At 38.4% G+C, this 27,301-nt stretch overlaps 1 protein-coding gene across 4 annotated transcripts in view; it reads left to right on the top strand.

Moving 5' to 3' along the window:
• NCOA3 (nuclear receptor coactivator 3) overlaps positions 1-27,301 on the top strand; it is a 120,371-nt gene that overhangs the window by 38,901 nt on the left and 54,169 nt on the right. For 2 of the 4 annotated variants that reach the window (XM_059899038.1, XM_059899034.1), the window contains exon 2: positions 23,782-23,863. The exons of the other annotated variants lie outside the window; for them this stretch is intronic. The gene's annotated coding sequence lies outside the window, so the exon portion shown is untranslated. The remainder of the gene's footprint in view (positions 1-23,781; positions 23,864-27,301) is intronic. 4 annotated transcript variants of the gene reach the window in all.

Raw genomic sequence — 27,301 nt, 5'->3', positions numbered from 1 at the left:
GCATCTTGCGGCTTGTGGATGGATATTCCCTGACCAGGGATTGAACCTGGGCCACGGCAGTGAAAGCCCGGAATCCTAACCACTAGACCACCAGGAACCCCTGTAAAACCTTCTTATTTGTTGGTAAGCAACTTCTGAGTGTTTTGACCTCTTTATCGGGAATGATTCCTCCAAGATCTCTGAGCATCCTGTACATATTCACTTGAATGTCTCTTTCCTCCCCTCATTCATGAACAAAATTTTGTGTACCTGCTATGTGTTAGGTGCTGTGGCTGAAACAATACAGAGATTCGGGCTCTGCCTTCAGAAGGGAGAAGAGCAAGAAGAGAGGCAGTTACCAGGTGATAAGCACGATAGGGATGTTCAAAGTTGATAGTTATCAAGCTTTTTGCAGGGGACTGTATAACCTAATTTGGGATTGGGAGAGAGAGCTGAAAGAGACAAAGTTGAAGCATCTGAGTAAGCTTTCAGGAGGAGTTGTTATAATGTATAAATTGAAGGTGGGTGATGGGTCAGTAGAATAGCATTCTAACTGGGAGCAGCTTGGGCAAAAAGACTTGGAGCAGTTGGGTTGTCCTCTGGGAAACGGTAAGTTATTTAGTGTGGCTGGATCATTACATACAAGGAGAAGTCTTTAGAATAAAGGTAGACTTTTGGAGTAATCCAGGGAAAATGTGCTACCTGGACACTAAAGGGTAGTAGGAATGGGGTTAAAAAGAAATGGATAGATTTGAGAGATATTAAAAACTATAATGATACCATGGAATGAGGGAGGTGCAGGACATGAACTCTTAAGAGCATCTTGTGTCTCTGAGTTCCTGGTTTGCTTATAGTAGGCATTTAGTAACTGTTTTGAATAATAAATGAATAAAATAGATAATTTTGGTGATGATCAGAATTTGTAAGTCTAACATACACCTTTTCTCAGTTCTACATGTTTTTGGATGTCTGAGTATTGCCATTATGGAATGTAGTAGTGGAATTTTCACATAAGTTTATATAAAAAGCTGTTGAAAGACAACTTGTGGGATTTTCCTGGTGGTCCAGTGGTTAAGGATCCGCCTTCCTATGCAGGGGACGCGATTCTATCTGGGGAACTAAGATCCCACATGCCGTGGGGCAACTAAGCCTGCGCGCCGCAGCTACTGAGCCTGCAAGCCACAGCTAGAGAGAGAAGCTCGCGTGCCATAGTTAGAGAAGCCCGAGCACCACAATGAAACATCCCGTGTGCTGCAACTAAGACCCAACGCAGCCAAATAAATAAATAAATAAATAAATAAAATATTAAAAAAAAAAAGACAACGCGTCATTATTTCCTCATATTTCCCTCTAAGGTCACACAAGTGGCAGAGACCTCCTGATAGAACTGAGATCTCAATTCAGGTGTTCTTTGTGGTATCTCATAGGATACTCTTGTTGTGGCCACATAACATATTCAATTGAATCATATTAAACTTCCATACAAGCCCTTTTGAAGGCTTTTTTTGGTATTATTTTGTTCTAAAGAGCATAAATTAAATCTTAACTCTAACTTAACCTTGTTGGTGTATTTTGAGAAATGGGATTGGATATACAAAATTGGTTGTGACTTTCAAAAATAATCTTGGAGCAGATTAAGAATCTTAGAGGGCAAGCAGGAAGGATGAGAAAGGAAGGATGGAAATGTTCTTCACGTTGGGCTATGTGAAATCTCAAAGAGGATATGCTCTAGTCCTCTGCTTCTCAAAAGTGTGGTCCGCTTTTCTGCGGTATTTGTATCATCTGGGTGATGTTAGAAGGCCTCTCTATCCCAGGCCTACTGAGTTGTAATCTCTGGGGATGGGGCCTGGGCATTTGTTAAACAACTCCTCTCTCCACAGGTGGTTCTGCTTCCTAAAGTTTGAGAAGCACTGTTCTGGACTAGACAATAGGAAGGGAGGATTAACTCAGTCTGTTTCCTCTTTTTAGGAGTTGATTAACTCCTGTGTGCAAGAGTTTATGCCCTAGGGCGGTCTGTTTTAAAGTCAGGTTTTCTCCTTAGCAGTGGTTCTCAGACTTCAGAGCACACCAGAATCACTTGAATGCTTAAATCACAGATTGCCAGGTCCCACCTTCAGAGTTTACAGTTCTGGCTTAGAGTTCAAGAATTTGCATTCTAAGTTCCCTGGTGTTGGTGATGGGACTGGTCTGGGGACCACAATTGAATAATCACTGCTCTATGACAAATGGAGTGATAAGGGAAGTACTTCAAGCGTTGAGTGAGGAGATGGAGTTTCTGATTCTGGCAGGATCTTGTCACCAACTAATGGTTTTCTAGATCTAAGATTCCTTACTCTGAAATAGAGGGGATGAGACTGTACTTCTGATATCCCCTGGTTACATATTGGAAAAGTTCAGTTTTAGGTAGTTCTTGGGTATCTATTTTCTACCTGTGGGCTCCCCCCCGACCCAATTGCAAAGTAGTTGCTGTTGGGTAATTTTATAGTTGAGATTTATACAATCACAGTGATTAGTATAATTAAAATTTGGGGGAAAGGGTAGTATAAAAAGCATGAACTTGGAATTCAGGTGATGCTGAGTTCTAATTAATCCCTGTTCCATCAGTTGTGAGACCTTGAGCAAGTTATTCTACCTACCCAAACTTTAGTTTTCTTATCCATGGACAGTGAAATACTGTGCACCCGCAGGAGTCTAGTAAATGTTTGTTCTGTTCCGTCTCTTTATGGTAGGATCTAGTTTAAAATAATTTAAACAATTTGTTTCTCTAGGTTCAAAATGATGAATGAAAATAATTGGAGTGACAACAGGGGTAAAAGTTGTTTGGGATTACTTGTATACAAAACACAATCTTTCATATAATAAAGATCAGTTAATATGTGGTGCTACCCAGATTTTCTGAATCTAGTTTTCAATCTAAGGCATCTAGGGAAACACTGAATAAATTCTTTTTGGGCAAGTAATGTATCCCGTATTTTTTAATGAATATGAACTGTAAGATGACATTTAACAGAATAGTTCTAGTTAAAAAAAATGATTAAGCTTTTTGGTAAATGATGTGGTTGCTAAAAAGATTTTAGGCAGATTACATTAGATATTGCAAAAACTATTTTTAATATAAGGATAAACAAATATTAGGTGATTTGAAAGAATGCAAGTTCAATTTGGGCTATTCTGGGTTAGGGGCTATGTTAGATGCTAAGTAATTGTACTTGTTCAGTATCGTTGGACTTGAGGTTGTCTTATTTTTGAATATTACTTTGCTTTTGCTTTTCATTGATACTTGATAAGAAAGAAGAATGTGATTAGAAAGTTGTTTATAGTTGTTTAGCTTTTTCTAATTAAAATGTTAGTATGGCCATACTTTGTTTTATTGCGCTTCACAGATACTGCCTTTTTTTTTTTTTTTTAAACAATTGAAGGTTTGTGGCAGCCTTGCATCAAGAAAGTCTGTGTGTCTCTGTCACATTTTGGTAATCTCGAAATATTTCAAACTTACTTGTTACTATATTTTTTATTGTGCTCTGTGATCAGTGATCTTTGTTCCTATTGTAATTGCTTTGGGGCACCACAAACCATGCCCAGATAATGCGGAAAACTTGACTGAAATGACAACAAAGGATTTAGAATATTTCATAAACTTAGTTGATAAAGCAGCAGTAACGTTTGAAAAGGTTGACTCCCAATTTTGAGGGAAGTTCTACTATGAGTAAAATGCTGTCAAACTGCGTTGTATGCTACAGAGAGATCGTTTGTGAAAGGAAGACTTGATTGATGAGGCAAATTTCATTGTTGTTGTATTTTAAGAAATTGTCACGGCCACCCCAGCCTTCAGCAGCCACCACCCTATCGGCCAGCAGCCACCAACGTGGAGGCAGGACCCTCCACCAGCCAAGAAAAAATTACGATTCGCTGAAGGCTCATATGACAGTTAGCAGTTTTTAGCAATGAAGTATTTATTTATTTATTTATTTGCTTACTTTACTTACTGCACTGCTTGTGGGGTCTTAGTTCCCCGACCAGGGATTGAACCCACGACCTTGGCAGTGAAAGCTCAAGTCCTAACCACTGGACCGCCAGGGAATTCCCAGCAATAAAATATTTGTAAATTAAGGCACGTACGTTGTTTTAGATACAATGCTATTGCCTACTTAATAGACTACAGTATAGTGTAAACATAACTGTTATGTGCACTGGGAAACCAAAAAATTCGTGTGACTTTGCTTTATAATGATGGTTTGGAAGTTAACCTGAAATATCTCTGAGGTATGCCTGTATGGGACTTACAGAATTGAGTTTTTGCTGAGTTTTAACCTGAATGAATCCAATTAATGGCTCTAATATAGCTAAATATCAGCAGATTAGCTTAAGCTGATTGCCTTAAATCTACTTAGAATATTTTTATTATGTTAGGAATTTCCACTTAACACAGACAGTATCTTAGCATACTTGAGGGTGTGCTTCAACAGAATGGACAAATCACAGCTTCTGGAGTCCTTTCTTATCTGCAAAATGAGATACTTTCCTCATAAGTTGATGTATATTATTATTATAATTAATTTATAGTACGGTAAAAATACAAGTGTTATTGCTATATTTTCTACTTGTATTCTGCAAGTCTCTTGGTAATGGAAATTTTAAGTTCTAATTAATGTCTTTATTTTGAAAGCCCGAACATACTTTCCCACTACAGTGCTTGAAAGCACTGCCTTTGTGCAAACTTTTATATTCCCCAAGACTTGTGATAAAGTGGCATTTCCTGTTTATGCGTGTCTGAAAAGATATTTGTGCAATAAACAGCAAAACCTTAAGTGCTCACTTGGTACTTACAGACTTTGTCATTATTAAGAATTGTCAAGGTCAGTATTGCTTTCCTTTTGTGTGAATCTACCCAGCTACTTCAGGTTATCGATGAGGGTGAGGAGAGCCACCTATGAAAATGGTCTAAAATATTTTCTTCTCTGATTCCTGTTTTTTTTTGGCTGTGCTGCTGTGGGATCTTAGTTCCCCGACCAGGGATGGAATCTGTGCCCTGGCAGTGAAAGCACTGAATCCTAACCCCCCGACCGCCAGGGAATCCCCTTTTCTGATTCATTTTAAGTGCATGGTTGTGCTTATTGTACTTAGTAAGTTAAATTTCTTTTTGGTAAGATAGCTCTGACGTTTTTGTGTGAATCATTAACAATCTATAATTCTGCAGCATGTTTTGGTAACATCTGAATATTGTATTTTCCCGTTACTTAATTAATAGTCCTCAAAAAAACGTTTATTGGAGGAAATTTTCATTGGAAAAATCAGGTAAATTTCCTTGACAAGGCAAAAACGGTTATCACAGTATATTCGGCTTGGTATGTAGTAGGCATTTGATAAATGTTTTTGAATTGGTGGGGAAAATTTTAAAAATCTTTAAACAAAAATGCAGATGATATTGCAAAGACTTAGGACAGTTGTATGAGAATTTTAAAGAAAAATCTTCCCAGGACTTCCCTGGTGGTCCAGTGGGTAAGACTCCCAATGTAGGGGGCCGGGGTTTGATCCCTGGTCGGGGAACTAGATCCCACATTCATGCCGCAACTAAGAAGCCTGAATGCCGTGACTAAGACCTGGCACAGCCAAAATAAATAAATAAATATTTAAAAAAAAAAAAGAAAAGAAAAATCTTCCCTGTTGAACGAAGTTTAAATTTATTATTGAAGCAAGTTTAAATTTATTATTTAAGCTATTGATTAAACAATTTAACATGTTTGGATTAATGAACCAGACATTGCATTGTCTTCACTGAAAAATTTTCATTTTACTTTTCCTTTTGGGAGCATTGGGTAGCATTATAGAAGTGAGGGTATGGTAAAGAAATTCTGCAGCCTTATTTTTGAAAGTTTTATACAATTCAATTATAAAAAGACATATTACAAAACTTGGTTGCTTAATTGGTGTTAGATATCCACTTGATAAAGTAGCATATTTCTTTGTAGTTCTCATGATTTAAAAAAATAGACTAGTTTTTAGAATAGTTTTAGATTTATAGAAAAATTGAGCAGATAGTACAGAGTCCGCATTTGCGTCTCTACCACACCCGTCCCTGCCCCCACCCTGTTTCCCCTGTTAGCATTTTGCATTAGTGTCGTACATGGTACATTTGTTATAATTAATGTACCAATATTAATACAATATTATTAAATAAAATCCATAGTTTATATTAAGATTTACTCTTTGTGTTTATAGTTCTGTAGGTTTTGACAAAGGCATAGTGTCATGTATCTACTATTACAGTGTCATACGGAATACTTTTACCTCTCTGAAAGCTACCCATGCTTCACCTATTCATTCTCCTCTTCTCCTGAACTGCTGGCCTTTTTACTGTTTCTTTAGTTTTGGCTCTTGCGGAAGATCATATAGTTGGAATCATATAGTATGAAGCCTTTTCAGACTGGCTTCTTTTACTTATCATTGTGCATTTATGGTTCCTCCATGTCTTTCTTGGCTTGACCATTTCTTTTTATTTCTGAATAATCCATTGTATGAACATACGACAGTTTATCCATTCACCTGTTGAAGGACATCTTGGTTGCTTCCAGTTTTGGGCAGTTATAAATAAAGCTGCTGTTATAAACATTTGTGTATAGGTTTTCGTATGGACATATTTTTGAGTCAGCTGGGTATTTAAATAGGAATGTGATTGTTGCATCATATGGTAAGATAAAGTTTAGCTTGGTAAGAAACTGCCAAACAGTTTTCTAAAGTGACTGTACCATTTTGCATTCCCCCAGCAATGAGAGTTCCTGTTGCTTCATATTCTTGTCAGTGTTTGTTATTGTCAGTTTTTTAGATTTTAGCCATTCTAATAGATGTGTGGTGGTATCATTTTTTTTTAAATTTGTAATTCCTCAAAGACATGATATTGAGCATCTTTTCATATGCTTATTTGTCATCTGTATATCTTCTTTGGTGAGGTATTTAGATATTTTGCCGTTTTATTTTTAAATTTTTAAAACATTTATTTATTTAATTTATTTTTTTGGCTGTATCGGGTCTTAGTTGCGGCACTCAGGATCTTCGTTGAGGCACGTGGGATCTTTCGTTGCAGTGCGCAGTCTCTTTGTTGCATTGCTCGGGCTTCTCTTTAGTTGTAGTATGAGGGTTTTCTCTCTCTTGTTGCGGTGCATGCGGGCTCCAGGGCACGTGGGCTCTGTAGTTTGTGGCGTGAGGGCTCTCTTGTTGAGGCGCGTGAGCTCAGTAGTTGTGGCATGCAAGATTAGTAGTTGCAGCCTGTGGGTTTAGTTGCCCTGCGGTATGTGGGATCTTAGTTCCCCGACCAGGGATCGAAACCATGTCCCCTGCACTGGAAGGCGGATTCTTTACCCCTGAACCACCAGGGGAGCCCCGATATTTTGCAATTGTAAAATTGGGTTGTTTGCTTATGTTATTTCTTATTGTTGTTATTTAAGAGTCCTTTGTATATTTTGGATACAAGTCCTTTATCAGATTAATGTTTTGCAAATATTTTCTCCCAATTTGTGACTTGTCTTTTTTTTTTTTGGTTTAAACTGGCAATTGAGGAAGTGGGCTTGATATCTGACTTAGGTAAGGAGTTAGTATTTTGTATTTCAAATGTAAAATAAGGTTTAGGAATGTTCATACATAAATAAATTACAACCTTGTCACATGCTCCATATTGTTGTGTGGTTATAAAAGCCAAACAAGCCAATTTTGGAAATTTGTGGGCCATTTCAAAGTGGGAAAAGGTACCTAGTGATCTTGGGGATAATATTTTGGTCCATTTCCTAAATTTTTCTTCTCTCTCCTATGTGTATATTTTCTATATATTTCTGCATCTTCCTTTTATGTGTAACTGTACAGAACTTTAAATGATATTTTAAAGGCTACTTCTGTTTTATAATTGTTAAAAGTAATGCTGGTGTGAACATTTGGTACATAAGCTTTGTCTGCATTTCTAATACTTCCTTTGGATAGACTCCTGGAAGTAGAATCTGGATCAAAGATTTTTAAGACTCTTGCTGTGTGTTACATAATTGTTTTCCTAATCTGTTCATTTTATATTACATTAGGAAGTTTTACATTTTGTAGAGCTTAATTTTTTAAAATGGCATCTTCTTTAAATTCAATGTTGGGACTCCCCTGGTAGTCCAGCGGTTAAGACTCTGTGCTCCCAATGCAGGGGGCCCGGGTTCAATCCTTGGTCGGAGAACTAGATTTCCACATGCCACAACTAAGAGTTTGCGTGCTGCAACTAAAGACCCTGCATGCCGCAACTTAAAAAAAGTTTCCGAATGCTGCAGTGAAGATCCCTGCATGAGGGAACAAAGATCCCATTTGCTGCAACTAAAGACCCAGTGCAGCCAAATAAATACATAAATAAATATTAAAAAAAAAACTAGTTTTTACTTAAACATTGTGATAACACAAAGTTAGTCATAATCCCACCTCTCAAAGTGAAACGGAGCAGGACCCTTGGGGCCCTCCCTGGTACAAATCCTTTCCTTGTCCCCTGTTTCTTGTTTGTAGGAAATAGGCTTCATTTAGCCTCCTTGACCTTCCCTGAGTTCCAAAGGGCAGAATCAAACAGTTGTTAATCAGGGAAGGGAGGGAATGCAGAAAGAAAGGAGGAGCAGTCAAGAAACAATAGTACAGCCTTGGGGCTGGGTCCTGGTTCCTCCTGAAGGAATATACATAATATCTTCTGCAGGAACTAAGTCCCCCACCCAGGTGGAGGATGGTAACTTCTGGCTGAGCACAAGATTCCTGGAACACTGCCGTGTTACCTCATCACCAACCAATCAGAAGAAAGTCACACACCCTGCAGCTCTCACCCCAAATTTTGCCTATTAAAAACTTCTCCCCTGGGACTTCGCTGGTGGCACAGTGGTTAGGAATCCGCCTGCCAGTGCCGGGGACACAGGTTTGAGCCCTGGTCGGGGAAGATCCCACATGCCATGGAGCAACTAAGCCCGTGCGCCACAGCTACTGGGCCTGTGGCACAGGAACTTCTGTTCCATAATGAAAGTACAGCAGTTAAAGTATTCTCGCAGTTTAATCACTCATCAAATTCTGTGTACCTTTCTCTACTTTTCCCCCAGGAATAAGCAGATGTATCTATGTAGACATGTTCTCATACTTTAAAACAATCATGTTATATGTTGCCTGCAAGTTTTTTTTTTAGTTGTTCCATGGGCATCTTTTTAGGTGATTATTTTGTAGATCTACTGTGTTTGTTTCAATGGCTATATAATACACCATTTTGAGTGTCCTTTCTTTAACCATTTATCCATTAATTCGCAAATATATATAGAGTACTTGTCATGTGTCAGTTACTGGGGACAAATATCAATGAACAAAACGTGCTAGTCTTCTACCTCAAGGAGCTTGCATCTAATTAGAGTTTATATTCCCCTATTGATGCTTATTATTTGTTCCCTCCTCCCTTATTTTGCTCTTTTATAGGGTGTTATACTGAATATCCTTGTACATATCTTTTGTATCTTGATGTACTTGTGCTATGGGCTTGTTGAGCCTAAAGGATACTTGCTTAAAATTACTAATTTTTGCCAACTGGTATAATTTTCTTTCATTGTTTTTATTTTACATTTCCCTAATCCTTGGAAGAGTTGTGCATGTTTTAATGTGTTTATTGGCCATTTGTACTACAGTGAACTGCCTATTTTGATTCTTTGCCCATTTTTCCTCTTGTGTTGTCTTTTCTTACTAATTTGTGAGAGCTCCTGTGTATTCTGGGTTTTCATTCCTTGACTGTTTATGCACCACTGCAGGTATTTTCCCCCAGTCTGTTATTTATCTTTTATTTTTGAAAATTTTAGTATTTATTTATTTATTATTCTTTTTTTTCTGGCCGCTCTGCGCAGCATGCAGGATCTTAGTTCCCCAGCCAGGGATTGAACTTGTGCCCCTGCATCTTTTATTTTTTATTTCTTCTTAATTTCGGGCTTACCAGGAAAGTTGCGAGATTAATATAAAGACTCCCAGGGTACATTTCACTCACTTTTTTCAAATGTTAACATTTTACTATGTTTGCTTTGTCCTGTCATTTAAAATAAAAAAAAGTATTTTTTCTGAACCGTTTGAGAGTAAGTTGCAGACATGATTCTCCTTTACTCCTAAATATTTTATTTTCTCAAAACAAGGACTTTTTAAATATTATCACACTATGATTATAAAAATCATGAAATTATTTTTGACACAATCTGTAGATCTTATCCAGATCTCACCAGTTGTCTCAATAATGTCTTCTAGAAGGAAGGGAAATCCAAGATTGCATGCACTGCATTCATTTATGTCTCTTTAGTCGCCTTTAATCTGGGACAGTTTCTGCTTGCTTTTTTGTTTCATGACATTGATACTTCAGTTATGTTAGGAAAGTCTCAGTTTGTGCTTGTGTGGTGTTTGCTCATGTTTAGATTCAAGTTCTGCACTTTTCAGGGAGGAATACCATGGACATGATGTGCTCTCAGTCCATCCAACCAGATCAGTCCCGTCTTTGACGATGCTAACATTGACCATTTGGTTGCAGTCGTCTCTGCTGCTTTTTCCATTGCAAGGTTATTTTTGGGAGATAACCGTAAAGTTTGCTGTGGGGTTTAGAGGTTTTGAGTCTGTGATTATGGCTATACCCTATTACTCCGTAAACTTATAGCACTAGGTGTAGCTTCCACTGATGATTGTTGCCTCTTGAATGAATGATGATTATGACTTTTCCAAATGGTGGTTTTCCAGTTCGATCATTCCTTCTATATTTGTTGGCTCTCTGCCGTAAAGAAGAGCTTTCCCTTTGTGTGTGTGTGTGTATATATATATATTTTTTTTTTTTTGAAAAAAAAAATTAATTAATTTATTTATTTTTGGCTGTGTTGAGTCTTCGTTTCTGTGCGAGGGCTTTCTCCAGTTGCGGCGAGCGGGGGCCACTCTTCATCACGGTGCGCGGGCCTCTCACTGTCGCGGCCTCTCTGGTTGCGGAGCACAGGCTCCAGACGCGCAGGCTCAGTAGTTGTGGCTCACGGGCCCAGTTGCTCCGCGGCATGTGGGATCCTCCCAGACCAGGGCTCGAACCCGTGTCCCCTGCATTGTCAGGCGGATTCTCAACCACTGCAGCACCAGGGAAGCCCTGTGTATATATTTTTATATTTATTGTGGATTTATGAAATTTTAGTTTATTCAGTAGATTATAATTCTTTACCATTATTATCTTGGTGTTCAAATTGTACCAAATCTATCCAGTTGATGTTTAACTTTGTTTTGTTTTTTTTTTTTTTTGGTATAATTTTTAATATGTTTAAAAGTATTGATTTCTTGGAACTTCCCTGGTGGTCCAGTGGTTAAGACTCGGCACTCCCAATGCAAGGGGCATGGGTTCGATCCCTGGTTGGGGAACTAAGATCCTCATGGCTCATGGTGTGGCCAAAAAAAAAAAAAAAAAAAAAAGAAAAAGAAAAAATACTGACTTCTTCTGGCTTCCGGATTTTGTGTTGTACTTAGTGGAAGCCCTTTCTTGCCTAAACTGTTGATCATCTAAGTCCCAGGTTTTCTAACCTTTGCTGCTTGCCTTGTGAATACTCCCATTGCTGCTAAGCACCACAGTGGGGAGCGGCTGGGGTAGAACAGAGCGGTGCAGAGAAGCCCAGACGGTTGCTGGGCACGGCCAAAAACAACCGTTATAGCACAAAGCTTGTTTAAAACAAATCAACCCTCGGAAATTGAAATCCTTAAGCGTATTCAAACTTCCCCCTTTCAAGCAGTGTGCTAAGTGTGTTTAATCTGTTCTTAACGATTCAGGACATTAGGAATATTATTATTTTGTGCTGTGAGTGACACCTCTTCTACCTCCTGAATTAAACAGGAGTGTTTCTCATTAGGTTGAATGACTGAGTCTAGGCCACTTTAATTTTAAGAGCTTTTGTATTTGCTATTCTTAAATTAAAAAAAGTTTTTTTCACCTATTTTCCTTCACTATCTTTTGCCTGCCAGTTAGCTCTGCTTTCTTGTTGTTACTACTTTGTTGCTTCTAATAGTCTCTCCCTTCTAATCTGCTGTAAAGTTGGGAAGCCAGATACCCACAATATTCTAATAATCTGGGTTTAAATAACAAATACACTCAAGTGTGAGGCCCTGGGAGTCTCCCTTAATGAGTGGATGGGCTGTATGTTTTTTTCCACTTAAGAGACATGGCTTTTTCTGACAGTGTTGGTAGCAGTGAGGATCTCAGTCATTCATAACTGCTCTTTGAGATAGGTAGGGCAAGAGATACTCTCCGTAATTTATAGAGGAAGTAATGGGTGGTGGTGGTAACGTTATTATTAGGAGAGCTGGAATTTGAATCTGTTTTTTTCCTCTAAATCTATTAAATATTGTTTTTAGTAATACTTCCTTGTCCCATCTATTACGAATAATACTTTCTAGAAAGCTATGTTGTATACTGGCTTTAAGTATGGATCTCTCATGGATTTTTTTTTTTTTTTTTTAATATATATATATTTTTTATAAATTTATTTATTTATTTATTTTTGGCTGTGTTGGGTCTTCGTTTCTGTGCGAGGGCTTTCTCCAGTTGTGGCAAGCAGGGGCCACTCTTCATCGCAGTGCGCGGGCCTCTCACTGTCGCGGCCTCTCCCGTTGCGGAGCACAGGCTCCAGACGCGCAGGCTCAGTAGTTGTGGCTGACGGGCCCAGTTGCTCCGCAGCATGTGGGATCTTCCCGGCCCGGGGCACGAACCCGTGTTCCCTGCATTGGCAGGCGGATTCCTAACCACTGCTCCATCAGGGAAGCCCTCTCATGGATTTTTATTAAACGTAAGTTTTATTTATTTTTTATGTTTTAAAAATTTATTTATTTTATTTATTTATTTTTGTCTGTGTTGGGCCTTTGTTGCCACGGTGGTCTTTCTCTAGTTGCAGCGAGTCGGGGCTGCTCTTCCTTGCAGTGCGCGGGCTTCTCATTGCAGTGGCTTTTCTCTTGTTGCGGAGCACAGGCTTTAGGCGCGTGGGCTTCAGTAGTTGTGGCACGCAGGCTCAGTAGTTGTGGCACGCAGGCTCAGTAGTTGTGACTCGTGGGCTCCAGAATGCAGGCTCGGTAGTTGTGGCGCATGGGTTTAGTTGCTCCGTGGCATGTGGGATCTTCCCAGACCAGGGATCGAACTCATGTCCCCTGCATTGGCAGGTGGATTCTTAACCACTGTGCCACCAGGGAAGCCCTAAATGTAAGTTTTAAAATGAAGCAGGTTACTAGCACATAATTTTCAAGTTCGCGTTGGCCTGCAGTGTGGGTCCCAGACTAGAAGTGGGAAGAAGGTTGAGACTGTTAGACTTAATCAGTTATCTATTTTATTATCATTAATAATTATTAATTTTGTGGAAATTCCCTGGTGGTCCAGTGGTTAGTACTCCGCGCTTTCACTGCTGAGGACCGCGGTTCAATCCCTGATTGGGGAACTAAGATCCCACAAACCTTGCGGCGTGGCTAAAAAAAAAAAAAAAATTATATATCTACCTATGTACATAAATATATAAATTTCATTATCTGTTAGTGCTATTATATACAATGCTATCTGCCTGGAACCCTCTTTGCATGGTTGGTTCCTTTCAGCTCTCAGATTAAATGTTGCATGTTCAGAGAGCCCTTCCCTGACCTGAAATTACTTCCCTCTTCCTACCTCCCTCCTCTTTTATATCACACGCCCTATTTATTTCCTTTATGGCTTAATCACTTTCTGGAAATACCTTCTGGAAATATCTTGTGTATTGTTAATATCCAGTAAAACGTTAGCTCTGTGATTTTATCCTTTGTCCATCTTTAGGGTTTATTTTATCTCATTGCTTAGGTCTTTTTGAACTCCTCTGAGCACCTTCCTTTGCCCAGGAATGAGGCTCTCTGAATTTAAGGACTTCTGTGAGGGCCTTGTGTCTTGTTTACCATTGTATCCACAGAACCTGGAATAGCAGTCCTGTGGAATATGATATAATTTCAGCAAACATTGTAAAGTGAATGTAATGACAACATATTGGCTTTTTCACTAGAGAGGTGCATTTGGGGCTTATAGTCTAATGTGCTTTTCAAAGAATAAGCATATGGCCATAGCTGCATTATTACTGATTAATAATACCATTTTATGTGTCATACTACTTTGTAATTTTTTTAAACAGAAATTTTCAGTTATGGGATAGCTGGTCCATCTGGTTTGAAGCCATAAAAAATATTTGAATCTTTTTTTTTTTTTAAACACTCTGTGAATCTTAAAGAGTGATTCTCAAACTTATGTCTGTGAACCACTCTGACAGAGCAAGAAGACATGCAGGCCAATATTTTGTTTATTTTTATTTTATAGTCAGTATTTCCTTTTAGGTTCTATTTTTGGCACAGAAGCTGCATTAGTACGGGAGGAAGACCAGGCAACTACTGCTGTATCCCCAATTTAGTTTGTCTTATTTGCCAAGTGAGGACTGCATTGGGTACTTGGATAAAACCAGGGGAGAAGAATGATTTAGTTGGAGATGCGAGGGAAAATTGCACCTTCCATACCCTGGTTGGTCTGTGGCAAGAAGCTAGCTACCTACTGTTTAACTCTATGCTTTGTTCTGAGTTATTTTTGGAATAAGTCATGTGATGGAAAGAAAGAATATAGAGGATAAGAGAAATTGAGGAAAAATTTATTCCCCCTCAGTGTTTCACAAGATGTCCTGGGGAGAAGGAGTATGAATAACTAATTTTACCCTTAGTCTGTTTTTAGAGTTTGTTTCATCTCAAAGGCATATGATTAGGTCTTGTTGAATTCTTCTGAATGCCTTCCTTGGCCATACTACTAGATACTACTACTAGATTCTCTGAATTCAGGACTTCTCATAGTATTTTTTGCTTGGTTGCCTTCCTTTTCCTAAGATGATTTAAAAAAGCCCTTTAGGTATATAGAAAGCTCTGTGCCCATTAAATGATAGCTTTTTTCTGCCAGTCACTGAAAGGTATAAGACTTAAAAAAAAAAAAAAAAAGCATCAATTTGTTTGAACTTGCACATGTAATATCTGTTTATTTTTGTTGTTGTTGAAGTTGAACCAAACTTCAATCAGAATGAAAGGGTGGGGAGCATAAGGGAGGGACAAAATTATATTCTCAATTTATGTAGAAAATAGAAAATGGCTTTGAACATGTTGATGATTTAAAACAAAAAAAAAGGCCAGGTTTTGTGTTTACTGTACAATCATTAAAAGCACGTTTGCTGATGATATATCTCTGGAAAATCTTGGTTCAGGCATATCTTCCATTTGGTGGGTAGGAAAAATGAGGCACACAAAATCAATCTAATTTGTCCAAGGTTACATACAGAGAATTATAAGGAGCGTGTAGATTTCCAGACTCTACCTAATATTTTATCCAGTTAGTTGAAATGTATATGGACTTCAAAGAGGACAGGTGAAGTACTTAATATAGTTTCCTAGCTGTACATAGTAACTGCTCAGTTAAATTTTGCTATTATTAATTATTCAGGGAGAAGGTTTGTTCTGGTTGCTGATAATGTATATTTTGATGATGTTTTTGAGTACAGAGACATAATATTTGTATTCATGCTGGTAAGAAGAAAATTAAATTGAATTACAGTACAAAACTTTTGCAGGTACTTTGCAATACAGACTTTTGTGTTTTGGATTTCTGCTTTCATGACTTTTAGGCCACTGTTAGTTTTAGATAAGAGAAATTTGAATCTCTGATTCTATTTTCTTCAAGGGCCTGTATCTGCCTTTGTAGGCGTTTTGCATAGCAAGTACAGGTCGTTTTGTGTTAAATGCTAAGTTTACTTTAGTGTCTGGTGTTAGATGATTTGTATAGCATTAAGTGAAATTTTTTTTTTTTTATACATATATCCCCTCTTTTTTTTTTCTTTTTTTAAAGCTTGATGGTATTCACATTGCTTAATTTGTGTCATGCTTTATTTATTTATTTATTTATTTAATTTATTTATGGCTGTGTTGGGTCTTCGTTTCTGTGGGAGGGCTTTCTCTAGTTGTGGCAAGCGGGGGCCACTCCTCATCGCAGTGCGCGGGCCTCTCACTATCACGGCCTCTCTTGTTGCGGAGCACAGGCTCCAGACGCGCAGGCTCAGCAACTGTGGCTCACGGGCCCAGCTGCTCCGCGGCATGTGGGATCCTCCCAGACCAGGGCTCGAACCCGTGTCCCCTGCATTGGCAGGCAGATTCTCAACCACTGCGCCACCAGGGAAGCCCAAGTGAAATGTTTTAATGTATTGTAGTGTTGAGGATATCTTTGATGTAATTTTGACATGAGTATTATATATTGATTAAATTTCTGTTTTTAAATATTAAGGAGTGCAAATATTTTAATCTTTATATGCCAGGAATTCTGGGATCTTCTTGTTCCCCCTCCTTAAATTGCTGCTGGTGGAGATGGAAGCCCATCTCAGTGTTAATAAATTCCATCACCCATTTCCCTTCCCCCAGCTTTACACTGGAGCCTAGTTTGCCTGCAGCTGCAATGGTAGGCATCTTTCAGGAAGTGACCTTGGCTTGTATTAATCAAATTCAGAACACACAAAAAGCTTCTTGCTAACATGCTGACTTGATGTAAAATTTTATCGCATCCATTTTCTTTCAGAATGAGGCCATCTTGTAAAAAGATGTACAGAAGACTCCTCCAATTTAATACATTAAAAAAGCTTCTGCAAACCATGTTTAAAAAAACACCTAGATTTTAAAAGTAAAGACTCTTTATAGACAAATATGCATAAACCTAGATCATGAAGGTTTGGGAGTTGTTACTAGAAAATTACTTGTTTTAATGCTGAATTAAAAAAAAATCCCTCTACATTAGGATCAAGTTTATTTACTATCTTAACTACATTAAATTGCTGTGGAAAATTTATACCTATGAATTTATTTTGGGGCCCTTTAGTAGTTATATATTAAGTAAGATACTTTTGTATATTGGTTATCTTTGAGTGTTCAGAAATGACTGTGGTGTCTTACTCTGTTGGTTTGGGTAAGAAAACTAATGCCCTACATGGAATCATTTTCTTAGGTAGTGGTACCACCTACAGGGCCTTATAAATATAACTTAAAATTAAGTCAACAAGACTGCTAAAATTCGACCACCTATTGTATTAATGAGAAATATTCTAACTACAAATTCACACAATTGCTTATTAGTATTTAACTGATCATTGTGATAGAGCAGTTAATACAGCTTTTTCACTTTTATCATGTAACGTGTCACAGAAATCTAGTTTTTAAATGTAGGGTGGTTAAGGTGTGTATAGTACAGATGTTCATTTTAACCTTGCTCAATGTTAAATATAGAATGTTGGAAAGAGTAATGGATTAGTTTACTGATGTTTTCTGCATTTGGGAGAAATTTACATTAAAAAAAAAAGAATTGGAGAGTAGTTGAGTCTATTGCCAAGGGGTTCACTCTTGAGTTTATTGTACATAGTCACTTCTGTGTACCTAACTGTTTGAGGAGAGAAATACAGGAAAAGAAAGCTTAAACCTTAGGAGCTGTACCTGCATTTTGGTAGATGTACAGTATGAAAAGTACAGGCATGTTGCACGTCTATATTAATGATTAGGAGAGGAGGTGGAGAATCTATGCAAATAAAAAATTGGGATTAGATAAATACTTTGATTAAATGTCTTCAATATCTGAGTTATTTTTAAAGCATTTACTGGAAACATAACCAGCATTATCTTTCATCATATTATAAATTGTTCTTAGAATTGCAGCCTCGTGGAGATAAATCTATCTCTTTAACTTGCCTAAGTTCACTCTTTGTCTCCATACCAGCATTAATGATTGGTTTGTTAGATACTACAGGATAATTTCAAGGAAAATTACTCGATCATTTCTCCCCTCAAATACCTGTTTAAAATACATGGTCTTCAATAAAATCATCACCTTGAACTTAAAATGTTCTTTGCCTCCTCCTCTGCTACCATCCCCCCTCCTCCAAAAAAAAAAAAAAGGAAAAAGGAAAGCCTTGCAAGAAAAGGAATACAGGCAATCTTGGTGGCCAATGAGTTAATGTTCATTTGCAGCCTGAGGGTCAGGGTACAGTCTCTGTTTCCTGATTGGCTGCTAAAAGGTGAAATTGAAACCACTGTAAACTTTTGACCCTGTAGCAATTCTTGTGGAACGCCTTCCACTGGTGGAGCCCAGAGCTTCAGCTCACCTCTCCACCCAACCCCTCCCACCCCCTTTCCTGTATTTATTTTGTGTGATAGTGCAGCACTGCATGCAGTTTTTCCAGGAGATGGGGGAGAGGGAGGTGGAACAAGCACCAGCAAGCGGCTGGCTTCATGCCTGTTTTAGCAACCATGTCATTACTAACTACAGCTCAGCCAGAGATATGGGGCTTGTTAATAAACTGGTCTGCCAACCGGATTATTTTAGTTTTCTCCTTAATCTCAAGGTAATTTAAAAAATGCAGAATGGTTATATTTACTGCCATTGTTCATCAGTGGATAGTATCTTAGTGCAAGCAAAATGTATGGCATGATTTCCTGAATGTGTTGAGTTAAAAATAGCTTTCATATTCAGCAACCTTTATACACCCCATTAATGTTTCCTCTGTCTCTCACGATTTTTACACAAATAACTAACATTTTACAAAAGTTTTTTCTTCTTTGCTTTTGTCTTTTGTTATAAAGAAACTCAAATGGCATTTCGGTTCTAACTATGGAAAATAATTGCAGAAGTTATCTGTATATTCAAATTTTGTTAATAATTCTTTCTTCCCCCTTTATTTTTTCTTGGCTGAGGTAAATGGTTTTGGATTTGTCTTTCATTCACGTGTAAATAGTGCTTTATAGTTACCACAGCAATCCTATGAAAAAGGCAGGGCTGCCCTTCTCTCTTCTCTCCTTTAATATTATTATCAGACTCTGTTTCTTCATCTTCTGGTTCTTCCTTGTATCCCTGGTCTCTGGTGCAGTGTAGCAGGTTGATGCTCAGCAGATGCTTACTGAATGAACACAGTTTTCATTTCGGAAACTATAGTGGTTATTTGTACCTGCTTCTCCTTTCCTAATTAGCAGCAGGAACCGTATTTTGCTTATACTTTTGAGTGCCTGTGCAGCGCCTGACGTCTAATAGGTGCAGAACAAAAATTTAAGTGAATTAGATGCCTCCCACAAGATCACTTTATGAATCTGAACTTTCAAAAACTAGGTTTTCTGAAATCAAGGCTTCTTTTTTAACTGCCTCATTTAAATTTTCAGGTTGGCTCCACATAGAACTAAACATTTATTATAACTTATTAAATGACTGTGTAGAATAAATTACGACAAATCAGCTTGCTCCTTTCTAGTGTACATCACAGGATAGGTGGTAATACATGTCAGGTTTTTTTTTTTTTAACCCTGTCCTTACTTTACTAGGCCTGTGTATGCTGTAATTTGAAATAATTCCTGCTCCCCTTGTCAAAAAGATTATGGTATTTTTGAAAGTTTGTCATCAGTGTATTACCAATGTTCTCTTGGGTACCAAATACATTTTTCCTTATTTACTTGAACACATAATTATGGGCTAAATAATAAATTTTAAAGAGAAAATTCTTTTTATTGAGTTAAGTTTATACAGCTTCAAAAACAGTAGCATCTTTTTATATAATTTTAAATTTTCTTTTTTTAAAATAAATTTATTTGTTTTATTTATTTATTTTTGGCTATGTTGGGTCTTTGTTGCTGCGCGCGGGCTTTCTCTAGTTGTGGCGAGCAGGGGCTACTCTTCGTTGCGGTGCACGGGCTTCTCATTGTGGTGGCTTCTCTTATTGCAGAGCACGGGCTCTAGGCATGCGGGCTTCAGTAGTTGTGGCTCGCAGGCTCAGTAGTTGTGGCTTGTGGGCTCTAGAGCACAGGCTCAGTAGTTGTGGCCCATGGGCTTAGTTGCTCTGCGGCATGTGGGATCTTCCCGGACCAGGGCTCGAACCTGTGTCCCCTGCATTGGCAGGCGGATTCTTAACCACTGCGCCACTAGGGAAGCCCTTAAATTTTCATATGGTATTAAACTTATATCCTTTTTTCCCCTTTCATTATAGCTACAAATTGGTTGCAGTTGATTGTTGCAAGTAAAATCTGGTGTTACAGTTTTGACAAAGGATATATTTATTGCTTGGTAAATAATCTCAACTGCAAAAAAATTTTTAGTTTATGCCAGTATTATGTAATCTTTAAGTAACCTGACATTTAGTTGGTGCACAAACTTACTCTGTAGTGCTTTGAAGATGAGTGGGCAACAGCTGGCTTTTCCCAAAGATGGTGATTCCCCATCTCTATCTATGATTTTAGGGAGCTGAGGAGGGAGTACCTGGGAGTCCTGCCTGCAGCAGCATGGAAAGAACAATGAGTTTAATATGATTAGTAGTAGAATCCTTGCCCCCTTCCATGTTCAACAGCAAAAGAAAAACACATTCAGTAATATTCAGTGGCCTCTTTTTGTCCAGTTGATGTTTCCAAGCATCAGCATCATGTAGTTTGGATTTTCCTCTCTGTCATCTCCCCTCCCCCAGTTTGATTCTTTGTTCTGGCCTCAAGGCACACCTTCTCAGACTAGCTATTAACGAAGCTCAGTTTGATCTCCCCCGAGCCCCGATAGCTTTCTAGTGGTGCAGGTTTTGATAATGTGGATCTCATCAGTCACCTTTATGTTATTTATAGTAGAAAAATTAATGTCATACCCTGCCCCCTCCCCCACTGCGATATTTAATATTTTGGGGTTGTGTCATTCAATTTTTATGTCGGTCTGATTTGACTTTGTGTGTGTGATTGACTAAAGTCCAAACTACGAAAAGGGGTAAGGATAAGGTTGTTTTTTGGCTGTGGCGCGCGGCTTGCGGGATCTTAGTTCCCCAACCAGGGACTGAACCTGAGCCCTCCGCAGTGAAAGCGCAGAGCCCTAACCACTGGACCTCCAGGGAATTCCCAGGATAAGCTTATTTTTGATGAAGGTGATAAGTACAGTCCCAGGAAATCTGCTTTGATTGTTGCCTTTGAAGAATCTTGGTTCTAGGCAAGTTAACTGCAGTTCCCCAACAGTTCCATACTTTACGGGATCCTGGTATATAGTACTTTTTAGACCATCTGCTCCTTGCAGGTTCTTGGTAGGCAAGCCAGTCATTGATCTTTGACTATTTGGGGACCTCTCTAATCCAACTGCATACCTCCTGGGAGAGGAGAATTTTGTAGACGGTGTTCCTTTGGGTCCTGGGGGTTATGGGGTACAGATTGGCTGGGTCAGCACTCCTTTGGATAGTTCTCACCAGCAGTACAACAATATTTGAGTATTAAGCTCTCTCGCCAACCTTACACGTTAGGCAGCAGACTTGTTTCCCGGGTCAGTCATTAGGGTACTAGGTACATTCTGACTCAAATTCCTTTTCCTTCCCACCCCTCTTGTTCTTAGATACTAATGCCACCCCACTGACCCCCGTTAGACCCCCAAAAGGGGCAACAACAAAAGAACCATTTCTGAAGTGAAACTTGATTTAAAATTAGGGCCAGAAAACCTTGGATTTTCTTTACAGGACTTCTGCCTACCTTTTCCCCCTTCACTGTCCTCTAATTAAATTGGATATAAAAATTCAAGTTATAGGGACTTCCCTGGTGGTCCAGTGGGTAAGACTCCATGCTCCCAATGCAGGGGCCCTGGGTTTGATCCCCGGTCTGGGAACTAGATCCTGCATGCGTGCCGCAACTAAGAAGTCCGCATGCCGCAACTAAAGATCCTGTGTGCCACAATGAAGATCCTGTGGGCCACAACTAAGACCCGATGCAGCCAAAATAAATAAATAAAATAAAAATTTAAAAAAATTCACGTTATAAAACATTGAATTCATTTAAAAACTAAAACTGATGATTGTGTTTTCTCCTATTTTTTTATTTCACTGTGCTTGGTAATTCTTGTTATATTATGTGTCAGATAGTCTTGTTTGGCTAATAATTGTTTTTATTTATTGAGCATTTATATCTAGGTACTAATAAGTAATTTAAGCTTTTTCACTTAATGTTCGCAAGAGCCTTAGGAGGTGTGATAGCCATTTTAAGATGAGAAATCTAAGGCTCAAAGATGTCTTTAGTTGACCCAGGGGTACCTAACCAGTAAGTAAAAGAGCTGGGAGTTGGTTGAGTCTAGATCTGGTGGGCTCTGAAGCTTCTGCTCTTTAGCCATTATGCTAACAACTAGCTATACTATTGTGGATTGGAAGATGTAGTCCAAGAACCACCTTACTTCTGGCATGTTTCTCAGTTATAAGCTAGAGACTACTGTGCTTATCAATAGACCTGGTACTAGATATATCAGTTCCTTTTATAACTTTAATTGCATGGCACTGATATATTACCTGGATTTTCCTCTTCTCCCTTTGTGATCCACATTATAATGTGATGTCCTTCCATCCTCAACCCCCATTCCCCCATTTTCGCACCTTTAATTTGAGTTTCAAAAGTGCAACAGACCCTTCACATCATGCAGCTAGATTGTGGTTGGTTGTCTTCTATATGCTACATGCGGATTGGCCATGGCTGTGATGTATTTGTTACTCGGAACTTGTGAATATATCATTTTTTTCTTCCATCCTTTCTCAACAGACCTGCCAATTCCGCTGTTAATTTAAGGGCATAGTTATGGTTCTTGTCTTTATAGATATCTCTAGAATTAGCAATAGTTAGATTGTTGCTTTACTGATACATTTGGAAAATCATAAGGTGATGTTGAATCTTTGAATGTTTTTATTGGCTCACTTTTTTGTTGCACTAGAGCCTGCTCCACATCTCCTCAAGTGCAAAGTCGGCTGTTCTTTATGTTCATGTATTTATTGCAGTTTATTTTGAAGAACTGCCCCTCACTTACCTGTCTCCCATTTAAAATTATTTTTTGTTGGTGACTCAAATGATGCACCCTTTCCTAGAGGGGAAGAAAATATCCAGGGCTTTTTTTTGTTTTACCCTTCTCCTTGCTTGCTTTATCCATCCATCTGGTGGGTATTTATCTTTTTTGGACTTCAGTATTTAATTAGCTTCTGACAGGATATTTATATTTAATTAATCGATTAATCAATTAATCGATTAATTAATGGCTGTATTGGGTCTTCATTGCTGCGTGCGGGCTTTCTCTAGTTGTGGCGAGCAGGGGCTACTCTTCGTTGTGGTGCACGGGCCTCTCATTGTGGTGACTTCTCTTGTTGCGGAGCACGGGCTCTACGTGCGCGGACTTCAGTAGTTGTGGTGCACGGGCTTATTGCTTCGCGGCATGTGGGATATTCCCAGGCCAGGGCTCGAATCCATGTCCCCTGCATTGGCAGGCAGATTCTTAACCACTGCGCCACCAGGGAAGTCCTATATTATTTTAAATTGTTAATTTGTTGAACATTCCTTTTGGACTGGTGGGAACGTCCCAAGTCAAATTACCCAGCTGGTTTCATCACTTTTCAGGACTTGAAGGTGATCTCCTTTATCTCCACTTTGTGTTATCCATGTTTACAAACTGTGACAGACTGTATTGTGTATGCCCTGCCTGATTTTTATTTTTTTTATTTAAAAAAAATTTTTTTAGCAGAAGTAGTAATATATGGCAAAATAAGGCATCGAGCTCAAATTCCCAGGAAGAGGCCTTATACTTGATAGCTTTTTGTTATTATTGTTTGTTTCTTATGTCCAGGGAAGGGAAAGGTGGGAAAAGTTATTTTGTGTGTGACTAATAATAGTACTTATATAAAGAAAGGGCAATAAAAATCAACACCCTTTTCTTTTTCTTTTTCTTTTCTTTTTTTTTTTTTTTTTCTTCAGGATCAAAATACTTGCTGAACAGTGGAGTCAGAGACCAATAAAAATAAACTCCTACTTGAACATCATCTGACTGGTTAGCCAGGTAATTCAGTTTTACTTTGGATCTTTTGTAATTTTCTGACTTCACCCTCTGAAGGTACTGCCCTCTTCGTGATTTATGGTTTAATCTTAAGCTTATTTTATGTGTCATGCTTTCCTCTTTAATAATACTATTAGTTGAATGAAGGGACTTGGAATAAGTGAATATATATGTGTATTCTATATACAAACAAATTTTGGGGGAAGGGTCAGAACTGTATGTTACGGTTTAATATGAGACACTATCACCTGCCCACTGTTTCCTTATGTGTGAATATTTTAATGGCACATAGTCAAAATCTGAATCAGCCCCACCCATTTTGACTATTTCACCTTGTGAAGACCAGTTGCACCGGATTGCTTGTGCTGGTGTGCAACATTTCATCTAACTCCTCTCCTGACTTTTATTATTGCATCAGAATAGGAAAAATGAGAATAGAAAAGTTGTCTGATAGCTAAGAAAGTGGTTATGCTTTTCTTAGCTAGTTAAATTTCTTTTTGCTGGTAACATTATTATTCTCTTGGTTAGCTAGGCTTGAAATGTGAGTCATCTTTGAATCCTACCCCACTTTGATATTTTTAGTAAACAGGTCTTATCTGGTTTTCTGTTTTCATGTCTCCTGTATTTGTTCAACTTTCTGTTACCAATCTTAGCTTCCTAGGCCAAGACCCCTTAATTTCATGCTTGTGTTTGTCCAAATGTCCCTTAACTGCTTCTTATCTATAGTGTTTCTGCCTACTTGAAAGTTTGCTAGAAAATTTTCTTAAATATACCCCTTTAACCAAGCCTCTTTTCTGTTCTAAACTTTGTGCTACTGGTCCCTGGCTTACAGAAAAAAAAAGTACAAACTCACTTCTCTTGTATTTGAAACAGTCCTTTGGGAATTTATCTAAGCCTCCATCCTTAGCTCTTGCTATTTCCCTGTAAAATCCTTCAATTAATTATGGTATATACCCATTATATTCTGAACATAGTAGAGAACTATCTCCATAGTATTTATCTTAAAAAAAAAAAAACTTTACTTGGAAATAATTTCCAATTTACAAAAGTTACAAAAATAAGAGTATGAAAAACATCTAGATATCCTTTAGCCAGATACACTCTCTGGTTTTATTATTTGCATTCATGTGTGCTTTTACTCTTTCCTTCTCTCTCTTTCTCTCTCTTCTGAACTATTTGAGGGTATGTTATGTATAGTGTGCTTCTTTCCCCTAATACTTCTGCTTTATAGGGTCATTCTCTCATATAACCATTGAATAGTTATGAGCTTCATAAATGGATGTCGATACAAATGTATCCAGACAAAATACTGCAATTTTGTCAGTTGACCTAATAAGGTCACTCACAGCATTTCCCTTGCTTCTTGTAACAGAAACCAGTCTCGGGTCAGATGCTGCATGTAGTTATTATTTTTCTTTAGCCTCCCTTTTCCTGGTATATTTCCACAGCCTTTCTTTGTCTTTTATGACATTGACATTTTTGAAGAACACAACCCTTCCCCTCCCTTATTAGAATGTTCTTCATTTTCTGTTTGTCTGAAGTTCTCTTGCAATTAGAATGTAGTTATTCGTTCTTGGCTGGAATACTGCATAGATGATGTGATCCCCCGAGAAAGATGCACAACTTCTGGAGGCACATGGTGTCTTCTGTCCCTCATTGGGATGTTAATTTTGATCACTTGGCCAAGGTGTTGCCAGATTTCTCCACTGTATAGTTTTTCCTTCTTTTGCAAGCAGTAAGCAGTCTGTGGGGGAGACAATGCTGGTACCACGATTCTCGTCACAATTTGCCCTAGATTTAGCATTCATTGATGATTCTTGTCTGATCTAATTTTTTACTGTAATGGTTCCAAAATGGTCATTTTCTCATTCCATTCCCAGTGGAGCTCTTTTAATCACGCTCCTGTTCCTTGTGGAGAACAGTATTAGAGACCAAGATCCCTGGGTGGTGGAGGGTAGGTGTCCTTGTTGCTTCTGGGTTGTCTTCTCTTCTTGACCCTTACAGTGGACACAGCTAGGAAATATATGAATGTCTATACACGTACATACATAAACATACTTGTTCGTATATACACGTTCATAGCAACATGAATATATGTAGTTTAGAAATCATGAGTTTATGTCAGTATGTCCAATTTCACTCCACATCTACAGGGTTCATTCTTTGCACCTCTCATTTCATATTTTTATGTCCGTTTTTTTAAAAAAATTTTATTTATTTTTGGCTGCATTGGGTCTTTGTTGCTACGTGCGGGCTTTCTGTAGTTGCGGCGATCGGGGGCTACTCTTCGTTGCGGCGCACAGGCTTCTCATTGTGGTGGCGTCTCTTGTTGCGGAGCATGGACTCTAGGGTGCGCGGGCTTCAGTAGTTGCGGCGCACGGGCTCAGTAGTTGTGGTTTGTGGGCTCTAGAGCACAGGCTCAGTAGTCTTGGCTCGCGGACTCTAGAACGCAGGCTCAGTAGTTGTAGGGCATGGGCTTAGTTGCTCCGCGGCATGTGGGATCTTCCCGGACCAGGGATTGAACCCATGTCCCCTGCTTTGGCAGGCGGATTCTTAACCACTGCGCCACCAGGGAAGTCCCTTTATGTTCGTTTTTATGCCATGAGAACTCTGGTTCCCAACATTGTCAGTACATTTACTGTTTTGTTCTATCCTATAATACATCTAAAATAATTTCAGAATTGCTTGACCATTTCACTACAGTAAACAAACTTACTTAAGGTGAGTGAAGAATTTGTATATAGTTCTCCACTTCCCCATAACCGTCTTGCCCAAGACTGAGAGTAAATCCTGTATTCTTTTTTAATTATTGATTGATTGATTTATATTTATAGTTAATTTATTTAATTTATTTATTTGGTTGTGCCGGGTCTTAGTTGTGGCAGGTGGGCTCCTTAGTTGTGGCATGAGAACTCTTAGTTGTGGCATGCATGTGGGATCTAGTTCCCTAACCAGGGATTGAACCCAGGCCCCCTGCATTGGGAGTGTGGAGTCTTAACCACTGTGCCACCAGGGAAGTCCCCCCCCCCTTTTTTGTAAGATTTGCATATTTGTATTTCTTTTTTTACTTTTTATTAGAGTAGAGTTGATTTACAATGTTGTGTTAGTTTCAGGTGTAAAATCCTGTATTCTTAAATTACTTGAATTAGTCCTCCCTCCTCCTACCTTCCCTTCCTTCCCCAGTTTTATTTCCCACCCTTACTTTCTGCATAATGTAGTTATGGTATTTGTTTGAAATGAAATGAGATTTATTTATTTGTATGCTTGAGTTTCAGTTTGTTTTAAAATGCTCCTTCCCATTCTGATTGGTTATGTTTTGATTATGTAGAATATGAACACATTTTCCAAAGTCAAAATTTTACAGAAGATACACATTCCCTTCTGTATCCTTTCTACACCATTTTCCCCATTCTTGGAGGAAACTATCTTCAGTGTTTTCTG

Source organism: Balaenoptera ricei, chromosome 15, assembly GCF_028023285.1.
Source record: "Balaenoptera ricei isolate mBalRic1 chromosome 15, mBalRic1.hap2, whole genome shotgun sequence".
NCBI classification, from domain to species: domain Eukaryota; kingdom Metazoa; phylum Chordata; class Mammalia; order Artiodactyla; family Balaenopteridae; genus Balaenoptera; species Balaenoptera ricei.
This window is presented reverse-complemented; position numbering and strand designations above follow the sequence as displayed.